The 15,993-nt window shown below is 42.5% G+C and overlaps 1 pseudogene; it reads right to left on the bottom strand.

The window, feature by feature from the left end:
• Positions 1–1,573: 1,573 nt before the first annotated feature.
• Positions 1,574–3,022, bottom strand: LOC136142789 (protein Mdm4 pseudogene; annotated as a pseudogene).
• Positions 3,023–15,993: the final 12,971 nt, after the last annotated feature.

Raw genomic sequence — 15,993 nt, 5'->3', positions numbered from 1 at the left:
ACTTTCAATCCTTCCGCACCAAGGAACTATGGAAAGCTTTAGCTAATCATTTTTTTCTTTGTAAGTAATTATGTATATTTTAAAATTTTAGAAATCAAATTAAAGATGTGCCAGAAGAAAACTAGTCTAGGGTGAGAGTCAGGAAGTTGAGGATTGCCTGGAAAGGGGCATAAGGGGCGATTTTGGGGCGATGGAAATTTGCTTTAGCTTGTTTTCAGTTGTGGGTGCTCACATGTCTACAGTTCATAGGAAAGCAACCCTTAAGATCTGTGTATTTTATTTCTTATTAACTACACTTCAGTTTTTAAAATGTGGAAAAGAGTGTACAGTTTCTCAAAATTCTTTTAAGGGTATGTTAGCAAGAAGTTTAATAACCATTGTTCTAGGCATATGTGGAATAAATCTCTCTTCTTTCAAGATTCTTACTCTTTCTTTAGGTGTCTCAGAACCATGTAGCTTGACTGTAAGATAAAGTCGTCAGTAGCATGTCACATTATTTATGTTTTTTGATTGTTACCTTTAGTGTTTTTCTCATAGCCACCTTGGATTTTTATGCCTAAGGACATTCTCCTGCGGAATAGAAGAGAAGTGTGGGGAGTAAAATTAACTAGGGAAAAGGTTAACCTTCATTGTATATATGTGCCACATCTTCTTTATCCATTCATCCGATGATGGACATTTAGGTTGTTTCCATCTCCTGGCTATTGTAAATAGAGATGCAATGAACATTTTGGTACATGACTCTTTTTGAATTATGGTTTTCTCAGGGTGTATGTCCAGTAGTGTAGTGAGGTGGATAGACCTAGAGTCTATCATACAGAGTGAAGTAAGTCAGAAAGAGAAAAACAAATACCATATGCTAACACATATATATGGAATCTAAGAAAAAAAAAAAGGTCATGAAGAACCTAGGGGTAAGACGGGAATAAAGACACAGACCTACTAGAGAATGGACATGAGGATATGGGAAAGGGGAAGGGTAAGCTGTGACAAAGTGAGAGAGTGGCATGGACATATATACACTACCAAACGTAAAATAGATAGCTAGTGGGAAGCAGCCGCATGGCACAGGGATATCGGCTCGGTGCTTTGTGACCGCCTGGAGGGGTGGGATAGGGAGGGTGGGAGGGAGGGAGATGCAAGAGGGAAGAGATATGGGAACATATATATATGTATAACTGATTCACTTTGTTATAAAGCAGAAACTAACACACCATTGTAAAGCAATTATACTCCAGTAAAGATGTTAAAAAAAAAAGGTTAATCTTCAGAGAGTTTGGTCAATGAATGTATTTTCCCATTTATCTTTGTAATTGCTCCCCCCCCAGAACCTTTTTTTGAAGAACAACGTAGTAATTAAAGTAACTTTTCATGGAAATGGAGTCCACAGATTGATCATCTAGTTTTAAAGAATTGCTCTTGAATTCCGTATGAATTTAGAAAAGAAAATGCATGAATTGCATGAACCAATGAACGATGGATGATGCCCCACGTCACACTGAGTGGAGATGCTCAGTACCGATGATTTTATCCTGACCTGGCCCTGATAATCATTTCTCTGCAACTCACCAATTCAGCTTGGCCATAAAATCTTAATAACCGGCGGAATCTTCTTGCAAAGAGGGCATGACGCCCCAGGCTTCTTTAATCTCCTGGTGCTGTGACAAGTGACAAGGTGGCCTGTGCTTCCATGAATAATATTCCCATCTCATGGGTGCTTCTCACCCATGCTACACGGCTTCAAGAGATTGCTGTCTGCTACGAAGGGCCGCCTGATTGTTCTCCTGTGCTTGAGATGGTTGGTCTGTGAGCTTTCAGACCTGTGAGCCAGATCCGAGAATTCCTCTGAGCTACAGAGATCAAAAAGTCTTGTGTTGGGCTTCCCTGGTGGCGCAGTGGTTGAGAGTCCTCCTGCCGATGCCAGGGGACACGGGTTTGTGCCCCAGTCCGGGAAGATCCCACATGCCGCGGAGCGGCTGGGCCCGTGAGCCATGGCCGCTGAGCCTGCGCGTCCGGAGCCTGTGCTCCACAACGGGAGAGGCCACAACAGTGAGAGGCCCACGTACCACAAAAAAAGGAAAAAAAAAAAAAAAGTCTTGTGTTGTTCTTCCCTTTTTATAAGATCTTAGGCCGAAATGGTTCTTTGGCAATAAGGGACATCAATTCCTTCATTTTCCTTCTTTTCAGGTGGGGCAGTGATAACAGGAATGAAGAGCTAATGGGTTCGCTCGGCACAGTTTGAATACTGATCTTTCCTCAGGGCCCAGCATGGAAACACCTCTCGTTTGAAGAGTTTGATTTCTTGCACTCAGTAACACTGCCGCGCATCCTCAGAAGCAACTTCTCCATCAGTGTCAGTACATAGGATGTAGCGTCCCCACGGTCATTTTTTTCTATTTCCATTACCTTTTGTCACTTCCATTCCTTTTTTTTTTTTTTTTACCTGTTTGATCTGTATTAGCAGCTTCCACTTTTATTCCAGCATTTAACTGCTCTAATGCTGACTCATTCAAAATCCACATGTCATCCTGAGTGCCTAAAACAATGTAGGACATATCTCCCTCTCTAGGATTTCCGCATGTATGTGGTAAGGTCGGCAGCATAGGGATACCAACCTCTTCGGTTCTTTCCCTGGTGTTGGAACTTTCCTCTGCATGTTGCTTCAGTTGGTCTTGGCTTGGAATATCCACGCTGTAGCCCTGGAGTGGTGGTGACAGGATTCCTTCTTAGCTTGTCATAGAAAGGACTTGGATATTTCACAGAGAAGTGCTGATGTCCAAGTAGTTCTCCTGAAAGATCTCCACCACAGGATCCCTCCGCCAGTATACGCTGACCTGTATATTGCCTGACCACTTGCACAGTGCATGTGTCACCTTTGTACCTGCCACCTGCAAAATCCTCAGAAGTGGCAGCTTTATTGTACCTGTTGTACACAAAAATCAGTCTGATCGATTTGGTCTGGGGAGAGCCTGCAAGCACCATCAGATGTTCAACCCTGGATGGACGTGGAAAATGCTGTCATTTTGGCACTGAGGAAGTTGCAGTCCGTTGACCCGAATGGCCAGCTACTCCGTGGATTGCTTGCTGTACCTCCACTGCATCTGGAGGGCGTCGGTAACGGGTCCAAAGGCTTCAGCAGTATTTCCAAACAGTGAGCAGCTGAGGAGTTTTAAGAGACACTTTCTTCCCTGAGACAATCTCTGTGCTCTTCTGTTCTGGGTTGAATGGCATCCGCCCCCCCCAATTCATGTCCACCTGGAACCTCAGAATGTGACCTTATTTGGAAATAGGGTCTCTGCAGATGTAATTAAAGATGAATCCATCCATACTGGACCAGGGTGGGCCCTGAGGCAATGAGTGGTGTCCTTTTAAGGAGAGGAGAGGACACAGAGAGACACAGAGTGGAAGGCCATGTGATGATGGAGGCAGAGATGGGGTGATGTGTCTGTAAGCCAAGGAACATGGAGGACTGCTGGCGACCACCAAGTAGCCAGAAAGAGGCAAAGAAGGATCCTTCCCTAGAGCCTCCAAAGGGAGCATGACCCTGCCGACAATGTGAGCTTGGACTTCTGGTCTCCAGAACTGTGAAAGAACACATTTCTGTTGTTTAAAGCCACCCGGTTTGTAGTACTTTGTTGCAGCAGCCACGGAAAACAAATATCTTTTCGTTCACTGTCCACACTCCGTATCATTTGCAAATTCTTCTCTAAGTCCCACAGCAGCAAGAAGAATCTCAGTGTTGTGGTTCAGTGTGGTGATTCCGAAGCCAGATTATTTGGGTTTGAATCTTGACACTACCATTCATTAGCTATGTGGCCTTGAAACTTAGCCCACTGCTCTGTGCCTCAGTTTTTCTGACCTGTAAAATGGGAGTTAAATGAATGAGTAATGTTAAGGGCTTAGAATAGTGCCTGGCACATAGGAAACGCTAGCATGTGTTTGTTATACGAAGAGAAAAATGTCTGTTGGACTGAAATGGCCACATGGAAATGGGAATGGTTCCATAGAAGAAGAGCTAGGACATGAGCTTGAACTTCAGAAATTAGGTAAGGTTGGTCAGAGGCCACCCAGTTGGGAGAAACAGTGTGAGCAAAGGCTTACTGGAAGTGTGAGGCAACGGGGCAGCAAGACTCGATTAGAACAGGATTTCTCACCCTTTTCTCCATGGTGGTCAGTGGCGAATCTTAGAATATTTGCATACACGTGGGGTCAGTGAGGCTGCTTGCAGCTGGACCCTGGAGGTCGCTGACCAAGTTCCTGAGAGCTAAGGGGAGACAATACCTTGGCACATCTGAAACCCATTCCCAGCACCTGTGGGAAGCTCAGGACTTGAGCAGCACTTCCCAAACTCGAATGTGCATTAAGGTGCAGATTTTGACTCAGTTGGTGTTGGGTGGGGCCTGAGAGTCTGCATTTCTAACAAGCAGGGGGATGCAGAGGCTTCTGGTCTAAGGACCACCGCTACTCCAGAGGTGGTCCATGTACCAGCAGCATCAGCAAACCCTGGGAGCTGGTTAGAAATGCTGACTTTCTGGTCCAGTCACCCCACCCCAAGCCTACTGAATCAGAATCTGAATTTTAATCAGGTCCTTAGCTGACTAATTTTCACATTAGCATTTGAGAAGCGCCAAATTAGAGGACTGGGCTTGGCGGTAGCCCAGCTTGCTAGAGGGGAGGACCTAGCCACCTCGGTTCTCGGACCCAGCCACACAGTAGATCCTTGTGGGCGGCTTTGAAAAATCCTGAGGTCGAGATCAGAATGACTTAGTTAAATCAAAATCTCTGTGAGTGGGGCCCCGGGGAATGAGTATTATTTTTCAGACTCCTTGCGTGACTTTAATGTGCGCTCAGGGTTCAAGAACCACCAGGCTAGGGAAAAACCCCTAAGCAGGGCTGGAAAGAGAGACTGAGGCCATGCAGAGTTCTTGCCAGGGTTCAAAGTCCTTTTCCCAGCAGAGCACAGCAGCTTGAAGGCGTGGATTCTGGAGCAACGAGGGCCTGCCTGGGTTCAAATCCTGCCACTTGCCAGCTGTGTGATGGGCAAGGTACTTAACCTCTCTTTGCCTCTGTTTCTTTACAATGGGGATGATAATAATAGTAACTGTGCCACAAGGTATTTGTGAGGATTAAATGAGTTAGGAGGTAAAGTGCTCATTACACTGGTTGGCACACAGTCAGTGCTATGGAAGTGTTTGTTTATTTAAATACACGTTTTATTCTTTCTGACGGGGAATTGTGGAAGGTTTCTCAGTTTCCTGTTTCCCTACCCCATCCTTGGTGCTAGGTTCTTGGGCAGCAGTCACACCTCTAATTGGGCGCTCAATAAATGTTTGAGGAATGCATGACGGAATGGTTACAATGCCCCCTTGTGTATTCAGTGGGAAGAAATAACAAAACATACAGTTGTTTTTCAAGGAACCTCCATACTGTTCTCCATAGTGGCTGTAGCAATGTACATTCCCACCAGCAGTGCAAGAGTGTTCCCTTTTCTCCACACCCTCTCCAGCATTTATTGTTTGTAGATTTTTCGATGATGGCCATTCTGACTGGTGTGAGATGATATCTCATTGTAGTTTTGCTTTGCATTTCTCTAATGATTAGTGATGTCGAGCATCCTTTCATGTGTTTGTTGGCAATCTGTATATCTTCTTTGGAGAAATGTCTATTTAGGTCTTCTGCCCATTTTTGGATTGGGTTGTTTGTTTTTTTGTTATTGAGCTGCATGAGCTGCTTGTAAATTTTGGAGATTAGTCCTTTGTCAGTTACTTCATTTGCAAATGTTTTCTCCCATTCTGAGGGTTGTCTTTTGGTCTTGTTTATGGTTTCCTTTGCTGTGCAAAAGCTTTGAAGTTTCATTAGGTCCCATTTGTTTATTTCTGTTTTTATTTCCATTTCTCTAGGACGTGGGTCAAAACGGATCTTGCTGTGATTTATGTCATAGAGTGTACTGCCTATGTTTTCCTCTAAGAGTTTGATAGTTTCTGGCCTTACATTTAGGTCTGTAATCCATTTTGAGTTTATTTTTGTGTATGGTGTTAGGGAGTGTTCTAATCTCATACTTTTACATGTACCTGTCCAGTTTTCCCAGCAATCCCACTACTGGGCATATACCCTGAGAAAACCATAATTCAAAAAGAGTCATGTACCAAAATGTTCATTGCAGCTCTATTTACAATAGCCAGGACATGGAAGCAACCTAAGTGTCCATCATCGGATGAATGGATAAAGCAGATGTGGCACATATATACAATGGAATACTACTCAGCCATAAAAAGGAACGAAATTGAGTTATTTGTAGTGAGGTGGATGAACCTAGAGTCTGTCCTACAGAGTGAAGTATGTCAGGAAGAGAAAGACAAATACCGTATGCTAACACGTATATGTAGAATCTAAGAAAGAAAAAAAAAGGTCATGAAGAACCTAGGGGTAAGACGGGAATAAAGACACAGACCTACTAGAGAACGGACTTGAGGATATGGGGAGGGGAAAGGGTAAGCTGTGACAAAGTGAGAGAGTGGCATGGACATACATACACTACCAAACGTAAAATAGATACCTAGTGGGAAGCAGCCGCGTGGCACAGGGAGATCAGCTCGGTGCTTTGTGACAGCCTGGAGGGGTGGGATAGGGAGGGTGGGAGGGAGGGAGACGCAAGAGGGAAGAGATAAGGGAACATATGTATATGTATAACTGATTCACTTTGTTATAAAGCAGAATCTAACACACCATTGTAAAGCAATTATACTCCAATAAAGATGTTAAAAAATAAACCGAAACATACAGTTGGTTCTCCATACTAGTATGGACAGTGTGACCAACTGTTCCGGTTTGCCCAGGAAAGAGAGGATTCCCTGGGCATGGGACTTATGGTCGTAAAACTGGTGAAGTCTGGGGAAAACTGGGACAAGTTGGTCACCCTCAGTATGGGTACCACCCAGATGTCCATTTCCTCAAAATACCGTTTGCAGGTAAGCATAAGGAGAGACTCCCAAGGCTAACTCATTTATGTGCACGCAACCAAGGCAATGGCAGTTCACTTCCTGGCCATTTGTGTGTGTGTGTGTGTGTGTGCGCGTGTGCGCGCGTGTGCGTGCATGAACGTACCCACATACACACACGTACACCAGTAATCATAGTAGCCAGGATATAATCACAGTGTGACACATGCTGTGTGCTGCGGTGAGCAGTTCACATGCTTAACAGGGGGCATCAGTTGGCCTAGTTCAAATCCCGGTTATGCCAGGTAATGGTTTTGTGGTGATGGGCATGATTCTTAGCCTCTCTGTGCCTCAGTTTCTCCATCTGCAAAATAGAGAGAATACTATTACTCACCTTTCAGAGTTGTTAGAGTAGATGTGTTCATCCATGTGAAGCGTTTAGCAGAGCGCTGGGCACTTCCTAAATTTGGTCGATGTTAGAGATTATTACTATTGCTATCATTAACAGTACCAGGCAAACTGCATCCCTCCTCTGCTTCTGTCCCTTTCTCACCTCCCAATTTCTTCCCTTTGCTGTGAGCCCACAGCATCCTGCCTTCTGTTTCCTCCCCCTGCTCTCTCCCTCCCCCACCAGAGGGGCCATCAACACTTTTACGCTGCTTGGATGAACAGAGCCCCCAGTCCATGCTCAGACACACAACTGGACACAGCCTTATGTTGTATGCCACTACAGCATTATGAATCTGTGTTAAGCCTCATTAAATGAATATAGAAAACCAGTACACCATATTTTTCTCCTTTGGTTGGCAGATCAGTTAAGGAATCGATGGCAGTGGATGCGAACTTCAGCAGACATGTGGTGAGTTCTGTCCCTACAACCTTAAAGACGAGATGGAGAATCATAAGCCGATCACTATTAAAATTAAGTTATTAATGTGTAAAGAACGAGCAAGAGTGCTAGGTAGTGTAGGTTTCTGGTAGAGCAGTAAGACGTTTCTCAATCTTATCCCGTTCACTGTTTCTCACCCATAATTTGGATGAAAGTATAGAAGATACACATCAGATATGCAGGAGATTAGAAAAATAACAAATACTTTTAATGGAGTGTAGGGATGTGAAAATATCAGGACCCTTGAAGCAATGGGTGAGATATAACCAGATGAAATTATCATGGATAAATGTAAATCTTGTATGAGGGTCCAAATAAAACCCCACTTGGACGTATGTAAATTAATACATATTATTACATTATATATCATGTAATTAAAACATTAATTTTCGAGTTATTGTATTATAGTTATTATATTACTGTAGTGTTAATATATTATATATAATTATATAATGAATAATATAATGACATATATTACTATATATATATAGTTTATGATATTGCATATCCTCTGGACCCAGAAGTTCTACTTCTAGGAATTTATCCTAAAGAAAAATTATATGTGTGTGTGGGTGGAGGGAATGGTAAAGAGAAAGCCTAGAAATAAAGTCAGTGCAGAACTAATAATACTATTAAAAAATTGGACAGTAGCCTAAATACATGTTAGTGGGGATTGGTAACTAAATTGTTGTAAATGTAAACAAAAGAAAATGAGGCAGTTCTTAAAAATTGTGCTTTACCAACAGTATTTCTCCACCTGCAATCCGAAAACTTTATGCATTAGAGTTTTCTGGGATACTGGTTAAACATACAGGTTCCTAGGCCCTCCCCAGAGTACTAAATGAGTGTCTTTGGGGGAGGATCCAGGGAAATACTTTATTAACCAGTGCCCTCAGATAATTCCAATACACACTTAGAGTCTGAGAATTACTGTAGAAAAGAACATTTAATGGAATAAGAAAGTGTTCATGATATAAGTGACAAAACAAGTTCCAAAACAGGGTGATCCCTTTTATGTAAAAATACTTATTTGTATAGAAGAAATTATGGAAGGATAAAAGCCAAAATGATAACCATGATTAATTTAATGTTCTATGGCATTAGTAGAAAAACGGTGTGCTGATGGAGAGTTCCACTTTATTCTGCACTTGTCGTATAATACCTGGAATGTTCCATTTGAGGAGGTAAAATCTGTTTAGATTAAAATAGTATTGGATGTAAGGACAACAGAGAGGAGGAGTCAAAGATGGATCCAAAGTTTGGAAGAATGGTCATGCATCAATGGAGCAAGGGCGTCGCAAAGAGAAGCTGGTTTAGGGAAGAAAGATGAGTTGGTTTTGAACATGGCAGGTTTGAGGTACTGGTGGCACATCCATCAGGAAACAATCAAAAGGCAGTTGGAATTCTGGGTCTAGAATTCAAGAAATTGAGTGGGGCTAGAGATGTAGATTTAAAGACAATAAAAGTTGTAGGAGTGGATTAATCAAGGAGGAAGATTAAATAGAGATAGAAGTGGCTAGAGATCAGCTCCCTAGAAGATGCCTTTGATTAGTGGAAAGGAAAGGAAGAAAAGCCAGTAAAGGAATAAAAGAGAACATGGTCTGAAAGGTAATGGGTGAACCAGTAAGATCCAACGTCACCAACCATCCCTCAGAGGAAAGAGTTTCAGGGAGGAGGAGAAGGTCAAAGAGGATGAAGACAAAGAGTTGGCCACTGGACTGGACAACTGGATAGTGAGGACCTTCTGCAGAGTTGTTTTGGAGAGTGGTGGCATCTGTAGCCAGGTGGCAAGGAGTTAAGGAACAATCAAGTGGTAAGGAAGGCCCGAGAGCTGGTGCAGTCATTGCTGTGTTTTTAGGGCATGTAGTAGCCTCTCCCATTGTGGAGAAATGATCTCATGGTTTTCATGCTCCTTTCAAGATGAAGCTGGGACCATTTCCCCCAGCATTCTTTCTCCCAGAAAAACTGAACTGGAATTTGGGTTGTTTGTCCTTTCATGGAACTTTCAGTCACTAGGTGCAGTATCATTTTTTTGAGAAGTAATTTGTATTTCCCCTCCCTGCATTTTTCCATTTCTTTCCCCACTCTTCTTTCTTGTCCTGGTGAAGGTTTGGGGCTGGACAAAGGGTAGAAGTTACTTACATTTTCCTTCCTGGCATTTGTTTCAAAAAACCTGGGTCCCTCCAGGTAATTGTAATGGTGTCCTAGAGTATGAGACAAGAGAGAGAATATTTTTGAGGAGAACAAGAAGTATTTCCCTAAGACTGGAAAGAAATTCCTCTGACTTGGAACAGGAAAGGTGTCTGAAAGCCTGGCGAGCCACAGATCCCTATAGTCTTCATCCTGACTGTACCAGGAGAGCAGGCCAATTTTAGACAATAGAGCTGAGGGAGGGAGGACCAAGGCCTAGGCTCCCAGCCAACCAGGGATTCCCCAGCCCCCAGCACAGACAAGAACCTGCAGTCTGGGGAGCTGAAGGGGCCCTGTGGGCTGGGTCTTTGACATCTTGATGATACCTCTGTACCTCCTTGAGATTCAGAAGGTCACCCTGATATCTTAGCACTTTCTGAGACCCAGAACCTTGACACCCCGGAAGAGTGGGGGAAGAGCCCTCAAGAATGTTTGGGATTGAATTTCCTGCTTGGCAGGACAGGGCTGGTCTCTTTATTAGAAAATAAAGACATACAGTGTTCCTTGCTCACCTAAGTTTGTGCATGGAGATTTGTGTCTGCTACACAGGAAGAAATCAGGCTAGCATCCTCAAGCAAGGTGAGTGCTTTCTTCACCTGGGAAGAAAACCAAGGTGGTGGAATGGGGATCTCTAGATGACGTGACAACTGGTGTACAGGTGGTCATCGGTTTGGTAGGATGTGTGAAGGAGGGTAGAAAACAGTGACCCCGTTGTCAGAGAAAATGGATTCTCGTCCATCTCTGCTGCTTGAGCATCCTACAACTTTGGCCATATTTCACCTCCCTGGGCCTCAGTTTCCTCACGTGCAAAACGAAACCATTAGATTCAGTGAATGCTAAGGCTCCTCGCACATTCTGAGAGACCGTTTGGCTTCGTTCTCTTCTTTCTCAGGGTAAACTTTCTTATCTCTAAGGAATGAGGTGGATTACACAGTCCTATAGCCGCTGAGCTACAGTCAACTTAGCCTAGCACTCGTGAGGAAAGCAGCAAACTGGGACAGCTTGCCGTACGAAGGAGGCTACAAGCGTGTATTGTAATCTGCACAGCTCTGGGATTTCAGATGCGGTGTGTGAGCCCCTCCACATTTAATTGAAGGGGGCAGAGGGTGATGAAACTACCAAGTTTGCTTTTTAAGGTTGGGCCATCCAGTGAAGAGGGGTTTGCATACTAGTCTCAGAAGGCTAATTTATCACTCTGGACAGCAATTTCTCATTAACACAATGTCAATACTGCTGGGGGTTGGCTGGACCACCTTTGGAAGAGGTTAAATTACCTTTTAATCAGTGTATGGAAGAACAATGCTTCTGCTCCATCATGACATAGCAGCCTTGCTAATTTGACATCTTATAAAAGCCAAGGCAGTTCTACCTATACTGGTGTGATATGACCAGGATTATTTCCAGAGAGGCAGAAGACAGGAAAGGAGGGTTTCTGTGTCTGTTATCCAAACTGGCATAATTGATGTGGGTGCAGTGGGTTATAGCTAATGGTCTGTGTTTAATTATGGAGGCAGTGACACAAGGGCTGGAGGATGATAAGGCACTAACCAGATGATGTACCACTCTTTCAGTAGGAGCTCGCTGAATAGGGTCAGTAGAGTGGTAAGGTGGTCTAAATTCCATGTTTCTCCTGGGATTTGGGCTTGGTCCCCGAGAGGCACAGGGCTATATTCATAAGATGTGTCCAAATTCACACTGAAGAGGTCTCCTAGGAGAACAGCCAGTTACACAGGCCCCCGATGAAAGTGCTTTGAAATCCACTGCTCTAGGAATTCATTCATTCATTTAAACCAGGATCATTTGCATTGATACATTGATACATATCTAAACCTCATGAGCCACAGTGGAAAGATAGGGCTTTTCATCTCTCGTTCCTCAGAGCAATAAAAGAACAAACAGTTCTTTATCCACTAGCCTGAAAAATAATGACAATACCTGTTGTCAAACTGCATATTATCCACCGTATCCATTATCAGCTTTTAGCAATAGAGCCTTCAGGTTTTAGCTGGACACGTGGCTTCCCAGCCAGAGTATATTTCTCAGCCTCTGAGGCAGCAGTGTGAGACCATGTAACTTAGTTTTAACCAATAAGAAAGGAACAGAAGTGATGTTCCTCCACTTATTCTTTTCTCCTTCATGTGGGTAAGAATGAGTTTGTGTCGGGTGGTGGTTTACTTTCAATCTAAAAGATAAGAAAGGACTTCCCTGGTGGCACAGTGGTTAAGAATCCGCCTGCCAGTGCAGGGGACATGGGTTTGAGCCCTGGTCCGGGAAGATCCCACATGCCGCGGAGCAAATAAACCTGTGCGCCACAGTTACTGAGCGTGACCTCCAGAGCCTGCAAGCCGCAACTACTGAGCCCACGTGCCACAACTACTGAAGCCCGCATACCTGGAGCCTGTGCTCCGAAGCAAGAGAAGCCACCGCAAAGAGAAGCCCCTGCACTGCGATGAAGAGTAGCCCCCGCTCGCCACAGCCAGAGAAAGCCCACGCGCAGCAACGAAGACCCAATGCAGCCAAAAAGAAATAAATAAAAATAAATAAATTTATAAAATAAATAAATAAATAAAAGATAAGAAAGATACCTGTTGGGATAATGGAACAGTAACGGAGAAGGAACCTGGGTCCCTAGATGACCTTGGGAAAGAAAGTCATCCTACCTCCATCAACTGCCTATGAGCTTGGACTTTTATAGAGAACTAGATCTTCTATCTTATTTAAGCAGCTGCTATTTTGGTCTCTGTTACAATAAATACAGTTATTTACATGGGTAAAGGACCTTGCAGTTTGCAAAGCACTTTTATATGTTTTATCTCTTAGCTTCACAAGACAAGCAGGTGGAGTAGACAGATGGGGAAGTGGTCAGAGCATCTACTTGACAAGGAGGGAAACAGGCTCAGAGAGGCTGTAACTTTTGTCCTCAGTTACATACCTATGCAGATATGGAGCCACATCTTGAACCCAGGTATTCTGACTCCTTCTCCAGTGCTCCTTTTACTATAATATTGCCTCTTGGTCCTTGGAAACCTTAAGACATAGTCCGATGTGTGCGTGAGAGGGGAATCTCCATTGATTAAAACTCTTGCTGTTTGATGGGTTAAGCATCTCCATCTAGCTCTTCTCCTCTCCTTCCACCTCCTACATACCATGCCCCAAACAGCAAAAAAAGCAAAGCTCCATAAAACAGGGTTTTTAAAAATAGTTGATGGACTTGCTTAATATCAGGACTGCCAAGGTTCTGGGGGGAAGGGAAGTTGCAGTGGGAGGAGTATTTTATCAATGACATTGTTTACAATTGTCAGCACATGGGGTAATAAAAAGCAGAACAACTTTTAGTCAGTTTTATTATTGTTTTTAAATTCTCTACAGACATTAAATTGTTTTTAAATTCTCTTATTACCTGTACCCCCTTTTTGCCTGCACCTTGTATGGACCACTTCTATCATCCCCTCACTAGTATGCCACAAAATAATAGCAATGAAGAAAAGCAAAATCATAAAATGCAAAATCCGATTGACTCTTCCCGTTCTCTCTTTGATGTGTGTACATGTGCAGGAAATGGCTGGAGTGTTTGTACCAATTGTCGCCTGTTACATTTAGAAGAGCTTCTGTAAAGAAAAGGAAAGCTTGTCTGTTTCCTTGGGTTTTTCCTACCCTCTTATTTCCCTAGTTACAAAAGTTGGTTCTGTGCATTTTTTTAAAAGCTGGCATCTTGCCCAACTCAGATTGATTATAAAGGTTGGGAGGGACAGTTGAGATCTGCAGCTTGATTCCCCAGTAAGTTGGCTGTTTAGAAAGATAGCATTGACAGCCGAGACAGCCTGCAGATGGGAAGGCAAGTCTGGAGATTCCCTTGTTTATTACGGAGCCACTGAATGACTCACTAGGTTGGGCTCTTCCTTGGAGGAACACAGAAAGATAAGTGCCTAAGTGCCTGGGAGAAATTAGCGGAAAGGTTCTTTCCTCAAAGGCTTTACAGTAGGGTTGCCAGATTAAATTTAGGACACCAGTTAAATGTGCATTTCAGATTAACAGCAAACACTTTTCTTGCGTGTAAATATGTCCCGAAATATTTCATGGGACATACTTATACTGAAAACACAGGTGCTCAGTTACATTTACATTTCAGATAAACGAGGAATAATGTTTATGTATAAGCATATCCCATGCTTACAATTAAACATTATTTCTCGTTTATATGAAATACAAATGTTTTATAATTAATTATTCATTTTACTTTTTTAACTTAAAATTAAAAATGTTTAATTTAATTTTTATTTTATTTTGGAGTATAGTTGATTTACAACACTGTGTTAGTTTCAGGTGTACAGCAAAGTGATTCAGTTATACATATACCTATATCCATTCTTTTTCAGATTCTTTTCCATGAAATGCAGATTTTAACAGGGCATCCTATATTTTTATTTGCTGAATCTGGTAGCCCTACTTATAGAAATCTAGCAAGATTTTATGAAATGTTCTCTTTCAATTCAGGAATAGCCAACACTGTTTTTCTCTTAAAGGATTATGTAGGCTGTTGGTTTTATTTATTGGCAGGGTGGAGACATGCAGGGGAGAAGGTCAAGGGGAAAGAGACTGGACTGGAAGACAGGAGACTGGGGTCTGAGTCTTGTTCTGCCAGCAAATGGCTGTGTGAAGTTGAACAAGGCACTTCACCTGTCCGAGCCTTAGTGTCCTAAAAGGAGAGGATTGACTAGTCCTTCTAAGGATAAAATGATTCCATTGTCCTATGTCATTCCCTATGTTACAAATATTATGATGGAATTCATTTTCCCAGGAGATGATACAGGTTGTCCAATAGAAATAAAATAACATCACATGTGTAATTTTAGATTTGCTAGTGGTCACATTATAAAAGTAAAAAGAAACAGGTGAAGTTAATTTTAATGATACATTTTATTTAACCAATTATATTAAAATATTATCATTTTAATATGTAATCAATATTCAAAGTATTAATGAGATAACTTACATTCTTTTTTTTGTACTAAGTCCTCAAAATCTGGTGTGAATCCTTACAGCACACCTCAGTGTTGGACTAGCCACGTTTAAAGTACTGATAGCCACATGTGGCTACTGTACGGCACAGGTATAGGCTAACTAAATAACTAGATAGACAAATAAATAAATTTTAGTAAGTTAGATTCAGAAATGAGCAATCTGTAGTGGGTTAGGGAGAGAACTTAGGCTATTGGGGAACATGTTCATAGGCTTTTAAAAATCAATATACAGTTGATCCTTATTATTCGTGGATTCCATATTTATGAATTTACCTACTCACTAACATTTATTTGTGACCCCCAGATGAATACTCATGACACTTCTGTGGTCATTCGTGAGCATGGCATGTGCACAGGGTAAAGAAATTGAGTTGTCCAGTGCACACATTCCCACCTGAGGTGGAATGAGAGGAAGCTCTGTCTTCTTGTAGCAACTCGCATACTACAAACAAGTGTCCTTTCTGTGGTCTGTTTCGTGCCAAGTTTTGGGCATTTTTGTGCCTTTTGTGAGTGATATCGCTGTTGAAAATGCTCCCCAAACATAGTGCTGAAGTGCTGCCTAGTGATCCTAAGTGCAAGATGGCTGTGATGCGCCTTCTGGAGGAAATACATGTGTTAGATAAGCTTTGTTCAGAAATGAGTTAAAGTGCTGTTCACCACAGATATTTAATATTAATGAATCAATTGTATATTAAATGAAGTGTCTTTAAACAGAAACACACGTAAAACAAGCTTATGTATTGATCCAAAAATGTTGTGACCAGAGGCTCTCAGCTGGGGGTAATGGCTCAACGTGCACCAATTCAGTGTTCGCAGAGATGTTATAAAACATAACTGTCAGAATACAGAGAATTGACTGTACTCTATTGTTTAGAATAGTTTTAGATTTACGGAAAAGTTGAGCAGATGGTACAAAGATTTTCCATACACCTGCCTCCTGCACCCAGTTTCCCCT

Source organism: Phocoena phocoena, chromosome X (assembly GCF_963924675.1).
Source record: "Phocoena phocoena chromosome X, mPhoPho1.1, whole genome shotgun sequence".
In the NCBI taxonomy this organism is placed as follows: domain Eukaryota; kingdom Metazoa; phylum Chordata; class Mammalia; order Artiodactyla; family Phocoenidae; genus Phocoena; species Phocoena phocoena.
The sequence above is the reverse complement of the archived record's forward strand: the minus strand, read 5'-3'. Positions and strand labels throughout refer to the sequence as shown.